The sequence below is a fragment of the Cebus imitator genome, unplaced genomic scaffold, assembly GCF_001604975.1.
Source record: "Cebus imitator isolate Cc_AM_T3 unplaced genomic scaffold, Cebus_imitator-1.0 Scaffold435, whole genome shotgun sequence".
In the NCBI taxonomy this organism is placed as follows: Eukaryota; Metazoa; Chordata; class Mammalia; order Primates; family Cebidae; genus Cebus; species Cebus imitator.
The window spans coordinates 282,093-292,127 of record NW_016107750.1 but is presented as its reverse complement, the minus strand read 5'-3'; the positions used below and the strand labels follow the sequence as shown (position 1 = coordinate 292,127).

At 58.3% G+C, this 10,035-nt stretch overlaps 1 protein-coding gene across 1 annotated transcript in view; it reads right to left on the bottom strand.

Moving 5' to 3' along the window:
• Positions 1-10,029, bottom strand: part of TCF20 (transcription factor 20) — a 187,598-nt gene extending 177,569 nt beyond the window's left edge. Inside the window, exon 1 of the mRNA XM_017510287.2 lies at positions 9,940-10,029. The gene's annotated coding sequence lies outside the window, so the exon portion shown is untranslated. The remainder of the gene's footprint in view (positions 1-9,939) is intronic.
• Between the last annotated feature and the right edge of the window lie 6 nt (positions 10,030-10,035).

Sequence of the window (10,035 nt, the reverse complement as noted above, 5' to 3'; positions counted from 1 at the left end):
TGCAGAGGCTTTAGAGGACGGCGCACCCGGGCTGTGTGCAGTGGCGGGAGCTGCCTCGCTGTGCGGAAGCTCTAGAGGATGGTGTGTGGCTGGGCTGTGCACAAGTCTGGCTGACGGTCACTGCACCATGAACGCGAGTCACACAGAAGCAGAAAAGCATCTGGCTTCCACCAAACTTTGGCCCTCTTTGGGCCTCAGTTTCCTTATCTGTAAGGAACCAGTAGTCTCCATCTGCCTCACAGGCAAAGGGGTAAAGGCATAAAAACCCTTGTATTAGGCTTCTGTGAGCCAGCCTGCCCCTCACAAAGTGGAGAGCAATTCAGAGACCAGAACACACAGTGTGCCTACTGCTCTACACGGTAGGTACTAAGCCCGTAACTCACTGCCCACACCACACAAGGAGGAAGGCAACAGAAGCCAGCCCTAACTCAAGCTTCCAGGCGCCCAACCTGCTCACCTACTATGTGCCAGGCCTGGCCCAGGGCTTCCCCCCAGGAGGAGCACCAACCCACCACGGTGGCTCCTCCAGGCACTCACTGGGATACAGGACCACAGGCAAAGCACAGTGGGAATGCAGGCCAAGGGGTGTCCCCTGCCTGGGGCTGGAGTTTAGTAGACTCTTGTGGGAACAGGCTCACAAGGTCCCAGATGAGCCACCAGATGAAGCTGATTCAGCATAAGGGTACCCATGACACCAGAGAGGCTGCACGGCCAGGTTCCCCTCACACCACGGGCAGCTGGAGGCAGGGAGAAGCCTGGTTCCCTGTCCAGAGCCTGAACATCTCACCCTCCTCCCCAGGACCTTGAGAAATCAGACTGGTGGCAACCTCACCAACAATCTTGTAGGCTCAGCTGTCCTCATGGTCTTTGAATATCATTTTCTTATGAGTCTGCCAACAAGCTGGGGACAGGGCCTGGTGTCAGATTCATCACTGGCTCCATTCTACAGAGGAGCACACTGAGGCTCTGGGAAGTTTGGTGCCCCAGGGCTACTCCAGTGAGGAGTCAAGAAGCAGCTGGATGGCTGGATCCCCACGGCCAGCCCACTGGGCATAGCTCAGTCCCCGGTGCCCTGTCCTCCCCATACCCAGGGACTGCTCATTCAAGCAGCCAGTTCACTCAGTTGGTCAACAAACAGCCACTGTGTGCTAAAGCCACTGTTCTAGGAGCTGGAGGCAGAGCAAGGGACAGGCTGCAGGGACGTGGTTCTGAGTCAATAACCGCCCCAGCCCTAACACACTTGGCAAATGCCAACAACAGCGGTGTGGCAGACACACAGGTGCATGTCCTGAGCCAGGAGTCGCACTGAGATTGTCTCATCTACTCCTCTAAGCAGCCTCACACGGGTGGCACTGTCATCCCCATTTTACAGATGAGGACGCTGAGGTTCAAGTTCAGGACCTTGCCTGAGAGTGATCTCACTGCCTAGTCTAAGTGGGGGAGGATCCGACCCCAGGGACTCAGGCTCCTTAGTCCTGTCTTTCTGTCCCATGGGAGTTTTAATCCTTCGCGTGAGTTGCTGCATGGGACCCTTACCCTTACTCTGGACTTCAGGGATGGACAGATCTAGCAGGGCCTCAGAATGGACCAGGACCCAAGGCTTCATGCCCAGTCCTGTGTCTCAGGCCTTAGCCTCCTACAGTCCCCAGAGCTGTACACCCGCTGGGGACTGGGGCCCAGCCTGACTTTGGTTCTGCCTACACTGCTGGGACCTGGGCTCAATGGGCACATCCGAGACCATTCCTGCCCCTGGGGCCCTGCCCACATCAACTCAGCCCCAGCAAAGATCCCAGTTTTGTGCTGGCCCCCACCAGGCATAAGGGGTAGGAGAAACAGACAAGAAAACAAACAGCCCCACTTGGGATGCTCTCCCCCCATACCTCCCATGGCTGGCACCTTCTCCTCCCTCTGGTAAAGACTCCCTGACCACTCTGCCTCTATCAGCACCCCCTGCACCTCCCACTCTCTCTCTGGCACCGCTCAGCTTTTCCACACAGCTTTGCCCACAAGCCAGCACCAGCCACACTTTCACTTGTTTGCTGTCTGTCATTCCTACTCTGCTGTAAGCTGCTCGAGGGTCAGGACCTGGTCTGCTTTATTCACAAATGCAGTCCTCCCCACCCCACCTCCAATCAGTACCACATCTGGTGCACAGTAGGGCTACAATATCCTTATTAAGTGAATACATTTGCTGAATAAATACAAACACAGTGGGGACATGTTACCCCTGACTCCGAGCAGATAACAGGGCGGGCAGAGAGCAGGGAAGTGTCCCAGGCAACACACAGCAGGGGCAGAGGCCTGACAGCAAGAAAGAACTGGGCTCCAGGGACCTCTAAGTGCAGCTTCCAAGTGTCTCGGGAGCACAGGACGTGAGACCAAGAGGCCAGCAGGGTTGCATGGCAGTGGCAGGGAGCCCTTCAGGGGGCCAGCTCTGGGGAGGGGGTGCCCCAGCACTCAGATCATCCCCCAGCCCTGCCCAAACCAGCCTGGCCCCCAGCCCGACTTCACCCCTGAGGCCATCTGAGGTGGGCAACCAAATCTGGGGGCCGGCCATCACTCCTCCTCTGCCCACCGGCATAGGAACACAGTCCTGGCACTCACCCACAGGTCTGGGAGCCAACCTGCCACCACGCAGGCTGCAACCTGTGACCTTGGCCCCATTAGCGTGGCCTCCTCCAGCTGAGCAAACCAGCTGGCGCCAAAAAACAGAGCAGCTTGGGTGAGCTCCTCACTGCAGAGGGTGGCACGGCTGCAGGTGGCAGGCAACATCACTTACAAGATCCAGCCGGGATCTGTAGGAGAGGGGTGGTGGTGGCAAGAACTGGGTGTGTCCAGGGCAGCAGATAGCTCTCACACCCAGGCTGGACCCACCTGGTATGGCTCAGGTAGCCAGATGGGAAAATCCACCCCAGAGAGCCTGCCTCTCTCCAGGCCTCAGGCTGGGCCTCGGCTCCCACCCCTTCTCCCCCGGATGACCTCAGCTCTGGGTGCCCCCGGAGCTCTCCAGCCAGAGGTCCCCCGCTCAGGCCTGCTTCAGGCATCCCTTCACCCCAGATGGCACCTCCATGCCCCCGGGTGTCCTATCTGGGTTCTTCCCTCCCCCACCTTCCCATGCCACGTGGACTCTCCCAGCTCCTGCCCCACTGCCATCTCCCTGCTTCACCTGTCTCTGCCTCCAGACCTGCTACTGAGACCCCCTAAAAGGTCCCCACCACCATTAGAATAAAATCCCAGGCCCCTCCTGGGCCCCAATGCCCCACATGGCACATTCTGGCCCCTACAACCCCCAACACACCTATCCACCATGCTCCAGACACAATAGCCTCCTTTCTGCCCCACACCCAGACACACTTGGCATAAAACTGTGCCATGGGCCTTTGCACCCTCTGCCTGGGGTGCTCTTCCCTCTGACCCCCCCCCCACCGGCCAGGGCCTCAGCTCAAACGTTTCCTCTTGGAGAGGCCTCTCCAGACAATCCCAGCCAGTGGTACCCACATGTGTACCCTACCCTGATCACACAGCATGTAACTCTGCTTCCCGTTGTCATGTAGCTTCTTCCTCACTCACTGTCTGTCCCCCCGTCAGCCTGGGAGTTACACGACACAGTGGCTGTGCATGAAGAGTCATTGCTGTGTCCTCAGGCCTGGCACATGGTCAGCACTCCACACATCTGTTCACTGAATGAGCGCGCGGACTCCTGGTCTCCATGGTGCAGTCAGATCTGACCACATCAGGGGCTCCTGGGCCCTGCAGATGTTGCTGCCTCATGTCCTAGCCTCGGAGGTCTAGCCCTGGCTACTTCTCCAGCACTGATGCTCCTCCTCTCAGATTCCCAAACCCACGCTGCCACCATCCCCTCCCTGCCACTCCTCTCCCCTTTATCTGCTCCCTGGCACCTCCTCTGACCTGCCCAGGCCCATACCTCCACCCCCTGCCTGTTCCTCCCACAGTCTTCAGCACCTTCAGCTTCCATCCCTCCTCACCCTGGCATTCACAGCCTGGCATCAGCTTCCATCCCCCACCTCCCTACCTGTCACTTCTGCTTACAAGCCCTGGTACCACGCCAATGTTTGGTGTCCCCCTCATCCTGTGCCCTCCTACCTCCAAGCCTCTGACCCCTGCTGTTCCCTCTGCCTGAGTGCTCTTCCCCCTCTTCTCAGCTGGATGAGCTCTTATTCATCCTGCAAGACCCAACTCAAAATGTCTCCTGTTTTGTAAAATCCTGCCTGATCCTTCTCCTGCATCAGTCAGGACGTTACTGGTTACAAGAGAAAGAAACACAACTCAAAATAGCTTGAGCAAAAAAGAGAACATGTTGGTTTATGTAACTAAAAATTCCAGGGGTAGTTTCAGGCATTCTGGATCTAGAGGCCCAAATGAAGTCATCTATCCATCCACATCTGGGCTCTGCCTCCTTCCATGTGATGACCTTATCCGAGATCCTCCATCCTAAATTCAGCTGCGGAAGAGGGCGGCCGGCGGCCTCACAGTCACACCCTTCAGGTTCAGCAACCATGGCTGAGTCCAAAGCCAGAATGGGGCTGGGAGGGGGTTTCAGGCCCTGCATACTCAGCCCAGAGTCGGAGTTCCAGGGAAGCCTTTGACTGGCTCAGATGGGCCATGTGCCCATTTCTCCACAAATCGTTGTGGCCAGGGGGTGGGGTACTGGGCCCCACCTGGGTCCAATGCTTACCCTGGGAAGTGGGGGCATGGGTCCCAGGAAGAAAACCCTCTGAGCTCAGGTCCTATTCTCTACACACCCCCTCGCTTGGTCTCCACGCGTTCCCTGAGACCCCCCCACCGCCCTAGATGTTCACAGTTCTGCAGCACAAGAAATCCCCTCACAGCTGGGTCCCCAGTGCCCGCTCTATGACAGCCCCCAAAGAGGGCCTAAGAAACTTTTCATCTGACTGAATGGAGGTGGGCTGCACAGAGAAAACTACACGTGCTGGGTGTGTAATAACGGGTTAACCGTCACCCCTGGCAGGCAGCAGATCTGCATTTTCACGGAGGCCTCAGGGGGACACAAAGCTTAAATGGCAGTGCAGAGAATCGGGAGGGGGGTGCCCAGGAGGCCCTCAGCAGAGCCCTGTCCCTCTCGGCAGCCCGGCCTGCGGGGGCCACTCGGCCAATCCTGAAGAGCTTGCTCAGGGGCTGTGAGTGGAAGGGCTGGGAAAATAATTACCGAGGAGGCCCGGGAGGGAGGCGGGGAGGCTGGCGAGAGGCTTAATGAAACTGCTAACGCATTAGTGATTCCTGCCTGCTCGGGAAAGGCGGAGGCAGACAGCCATGTTGCCAGCTCCCGCGACGGAGGCTGCCAGGCGGGACGGGCTGGGCACGGCACGAGGCGGCAACAATAGGCACCTCTTCATCATCTGCCTCTCAACACGTGACTTTCAAAGGGCAATCTTAATATATCAAAGTCCAGATGACAGTATATTTCAACACATCTCATATTAAATTGGGCTGGAGTCCCTTCAGATGCATTATAAATAGAAAGGCTAAAATTCTGATTAAAGCCATAATCACAGAGCTCTAAGGATGCGGGTGAGCAGGGTGTCTGGTCCCATTTTTTGGATAGGAGGTCATCTACATCCAGGTAGTCATGGGTGTTCCAGAGCATCCAGCCCTTCAAAGCCCTCCCATGAGCGGCCCCTCTCCTCCCCGCCACCACAGTCTTTTCATTCTCAGAAAAGCTCTGTGAGGCAGTCAGATGCCATGGGCCCCCCTTAAGAAGTCCCCCCAAAGAGACCGGACCAAAGTCACACAGCAAGGCCACAGGGGCAATCGCTGCACCCAAGGCTCAGACTCCTGGCCCAGTGCTCGTCCTCACACAAGGTGGGCACTTACTGGTCACTGCAATCTACACTGTGGTTTTCAGTTTACATCTCACTGCAGCTCCAGGCAAGGAAACAGAGGCAACAGAGGTTAAGTGACGTGCCTGAGGCCACACAGCCGGACAGCTATAGAGCCAGGACTTGGGGCTGGGGTTTGGAATCCAAAACAATGCACTTTTTCTTCAAACATTCTGCCGGGCACAGTGAGTACCTGGTACCTCCTCACTTGCTGAAGGAGAGATTTGGGGCCATAGAGAAGCCCATGCCCCTGAACCAGCATTCTCTGGGCAGGAAACTGCAGGGAAGGCCAAGTCAGGAGTCAGGGCAGCTGACGGAGGCAGAAATGACCATAAAAACGGCACTCACTCTGCACCCACTCTGAGTCGGCATGTGCTGGGCAATGAGTACTGCGGGATTCCCATTGTCTGAAGGAGGACACTGAGGCTTGGAGAAACAGAACCACATGCCCTAGAGGAGTGACCCTCAGTGAGTGTCCGGCACCGCCACAGTGAGAGTCAACCATCCCAGGGGGTGGCCACGGCACAACTACTGCCCATACCAAGCCCAGGGCAGGCACTTAGCCAGCCAGCCAGGTACTCACGGAGCCAGCAGATGCACAGACTCAGGCCAGAACATCAGGTATCCAGTGGGGCCCATCTCCCTCCCCCACCCCAGGATGCATGAAAGAGCTTTAGGGCAGGAGACAAGGATGGGCCTGGGGAGGGGCCTCAGTCCCTGCATACTCAGCAAAGCTCCCCCTGCTCCGGACCTGGGCAACAGCTGGGTCAGGGGGTGGGGAGAGTAGGCCAGGACCCCAGTGACTAGCTGGGCCCCTGCCATACCGAGACCTGGTACCAGCAAGGTCTGTTAGGAAAGGCTGCACCTGTTCTGCCTCACTGGCCCCCGTAGTGCCTTCCAGACAGTCCTAGGTCCAGGGCGATGCCTTTCCAGGGGCCCAGCAGCTCATGCAGGCCTGTCCCCATCTGTTCCCAGGTCTATTTCCCCATGGAGGCCGTTAGAGCCACCTTTGAACCCTCTGTGAGTACCAGACTGCTGTGCAGGAGGTTATTCTGAATGAATGAATGAGTGAGCGAATAAATGATGGAACAAACCAATCCACCCAACCTCCTGCTGCAGTCCCTTCCCGCAGTCCACTGATAGGGACCTCCACCACATGAGACCGGCCCTGGCCCTCAGCCAGACAAGAAAACAGGCTCAGAGGGCCCAGGGCTTCCTGGGAGGTGGCAGCACCAGGATTCAACTCCAGGCAGATGGACTCAGCCTGTGCCTTAGCCTCAGGATCTGCCCAGTATCCCTTTCCAAAGACAAGTACACACGTACTCACCTGGCCCATCCCCCACCCCACCCCACCCCACCCCAAGGGAAAAACCATGGCCATTCCTGGGACAAGATGTTCAGGTGCAGAGCAGTCAAGGGCCTAACCCAAGGTCACTGAGTCATCAGGACGCACAGCAAGGTCTCAAACTCAAATGGCTGCCTCCATCCCTCATCATCTCTTCCACACGCCAAAGCTGCCTCCTTCTCCATCAACGCAATAATGAAGGGAAGGGGGAGGGGGAGGGGAAAGGAGAGGAGGGAAGCCCCCCCCCACCAGCCCACAGCAGGAGCCTTTCTGGTCAGGGAGAAAGCCTCTAATGAAGGCCCCACAGATGCCGAGGAGCTGGCGGTGTCAGCCTGGGAGCCCCGCGGAGCTGCGGGGCGCGCAGCTCTGCTCCCAATTAGCACACAGGTCCTCCATCAAAGCGCGCGCCGGCTGCCAGGAGCAGAGGCCGGAGGGACAGCCCTGCTAGCAGCGGGAGGAGGCCATGGCTCTCTGGCAGGCCCTGGCCTCTGCTCCCTGCCTTTCTGGGGGGGATGCAAACCCCTCAGTCCCCCACACTCACTCACACCCTCTCCAATCAGCCAGCTCAGGGCAGACGCCTTCACCCCGGGGGACACGCTAATGAAGATGGCCGACATTAATCTCTTCCCTCTCCCGACAGGTCAATTTATAGTTCCATGGGGAGCCCTGGCGCTCGGCCAGAGGGCCTGACATAACTCTCCCTGTTCCCAGGGAGGACATCGGGGGTGGGCTAGATGGGGCAAGGGAGGCTGGAGACCCCCGAGGCAGGACACCTGAGCACCCACTGTTACCATCCCAGCAAATCCAGGTGGATGAGGACCTGGGCCCCGGAACTCAAAGGCTGAGAGTCAATCCTCAGCTCTTCAATCAGGGGCAGGCTGCTCACAGGCCAAAGGCCCCCAAGGAAGCAGAAGGCTTCTGACATCTGCTTCTCGTTAGCCTCAAGGGGATTCAGAGCCTGAGTCCTGTGAGGGACGATCCGCTTCTGCCTGCCTCTCCAGTGTTCATTCCTCAAAGACCCGTGAGCTGGCCACACAGGGCCTGGCCCTGTGCTGGACCCTGGGGGCACACAAACCCGGGCCCCAGCTCTCCCACTCTGGTGCGGGCCGGGGCAAGATGGAAGTGTCCTACCACACTGAGATCAATAATGGAAGGATTGCCAAGAGCTGGGGGTACCCATGGGAAGAGGCCTTCACTTCACCCACCTGAGGAGTAGGTGGGTGTCTGGGAGGACCACAGGGAGGAGGGGATGTAGCTGGGCCTTTTCAGGAGGCTGGAAGACTTGGGGGAGGGGACGTGTGGGAAAGAGACCATGTCAGGCAGGGAAGACCCAGTGCTTAGGGGCTCTAAGACCAGGGGACATCCACTTCCCTGGGGTGAGGCCGGAGAGGGGGGCAGGTGCGACCACTCAGAGGAGAGGCCCAGCCTCGAAAAATGGCTCAGGAGGTTGGCCTAATTTATGTTTGTGGACAGCTGAAGAGTTCGGAAGCTCAGAGCTGCATTTAAAATGACAGCTTTGGCACTGGTGTCCCAATGGACAGTCATGGATGGGGAGGAGGGGCGGGTACATCCAGGGCAGAGGGAGAATGGAGGGAGAAATGCCTGAAGGGCTGACTGGATGGACAGGCATGTAGGGGAGGCCACAGGCCTAGAGTCTCCAGTATGGGTACTGGGTGTAAGAGATGTCACAAGCCTGGGATAGGAGAAAGATTGGGGCCTGATGTTAAACTTGTGACCCTGGGAAGGTTTTAGCAGGCCTGGGCTGGGAGATGCCAGGACCCAAATGCTGGCCCCGGTTCAAAATTCTGAGCAGCACTGGACTACCTCCTGGAGGTAGTTTATCTCATTGGGCAGAGGTGAAGCCAGGGGGCTGTCCCCCTGCATACACTGGGGGAGGAGGCAGGGGCCTGCCAAGGGCGGGGTGTAAGCTAGGCAGCCCCACCATGCTGGACAGAGCCCTCAGGCTGGAAGCCTGTGGGTCAGGCTGCCCCCATCTCACCCAGTTCCAGACCCTTCCCCTGGGCCTTGGGCCTTCCCCATTTCCTTCCCCTCCTTCAGGGCTACCTACCAGGTCTCATCTACTCCCCTCAGGCACTGTGGGGGTGTCTCCTTTTCCCTAGGCTGGAGACCCAAGGTCAGGGAGCTAAGGGACTGGTTTAAAACCTCTCAGCTTCTAGGCACTAGTCAGGAAGGAACCAGGGTCCAACTGACCCCCAAAGCACACACTCTTAAGGAAAGGAGGAAAAAGAACAAGGCTGAAATAAAAAACGCAAGCGCTTACAGTGGCTGCATTATGGTGGTGGGACAATGGATGATTTTTTTTTTCTTTCCTACAATGAAATATTCATAGGCTCTCTGTCGTTGTGAGTGTCCTGGAGGGGTGAGCTACCACTGTGGAGTCAGGCAGCCCCAGGGTCAGATCCTGGCTCGCCACTTGCTAGCCCGGGACCTTCAGCGAGCCATTTGCCCACTCTTAGCCTCCGTTTTCTCATCTGTACAATGGGGACAAACACCCCCTACTTCAGAGGAACGGTCACGGCTGGCGCATAGTAGGCGCGCAATAAGTGCCAGCCTCTGAGCATCACACCCCCGCGTCCTCGCCACCTGTCTGGCCTCCAGAGGGAACTTGAGACGCCCCCACGTGCCAGACGCGGATGCTGGGCGGGCATCTGGCCCCCCGGGCTGGCGCCCACCCCCCGCCCCCCGCCCCCCGCCGCGCCCGCGCTGTCCCCTTACCCTGGCGGCCGGAGGGCCGGCATCGGTCCCGCAGGAGAGCCCGGGCAGCGGGGCCAGGCTCCGGAGCGCGGGGCGCGGGCGCGGGCAGGGCGCGCG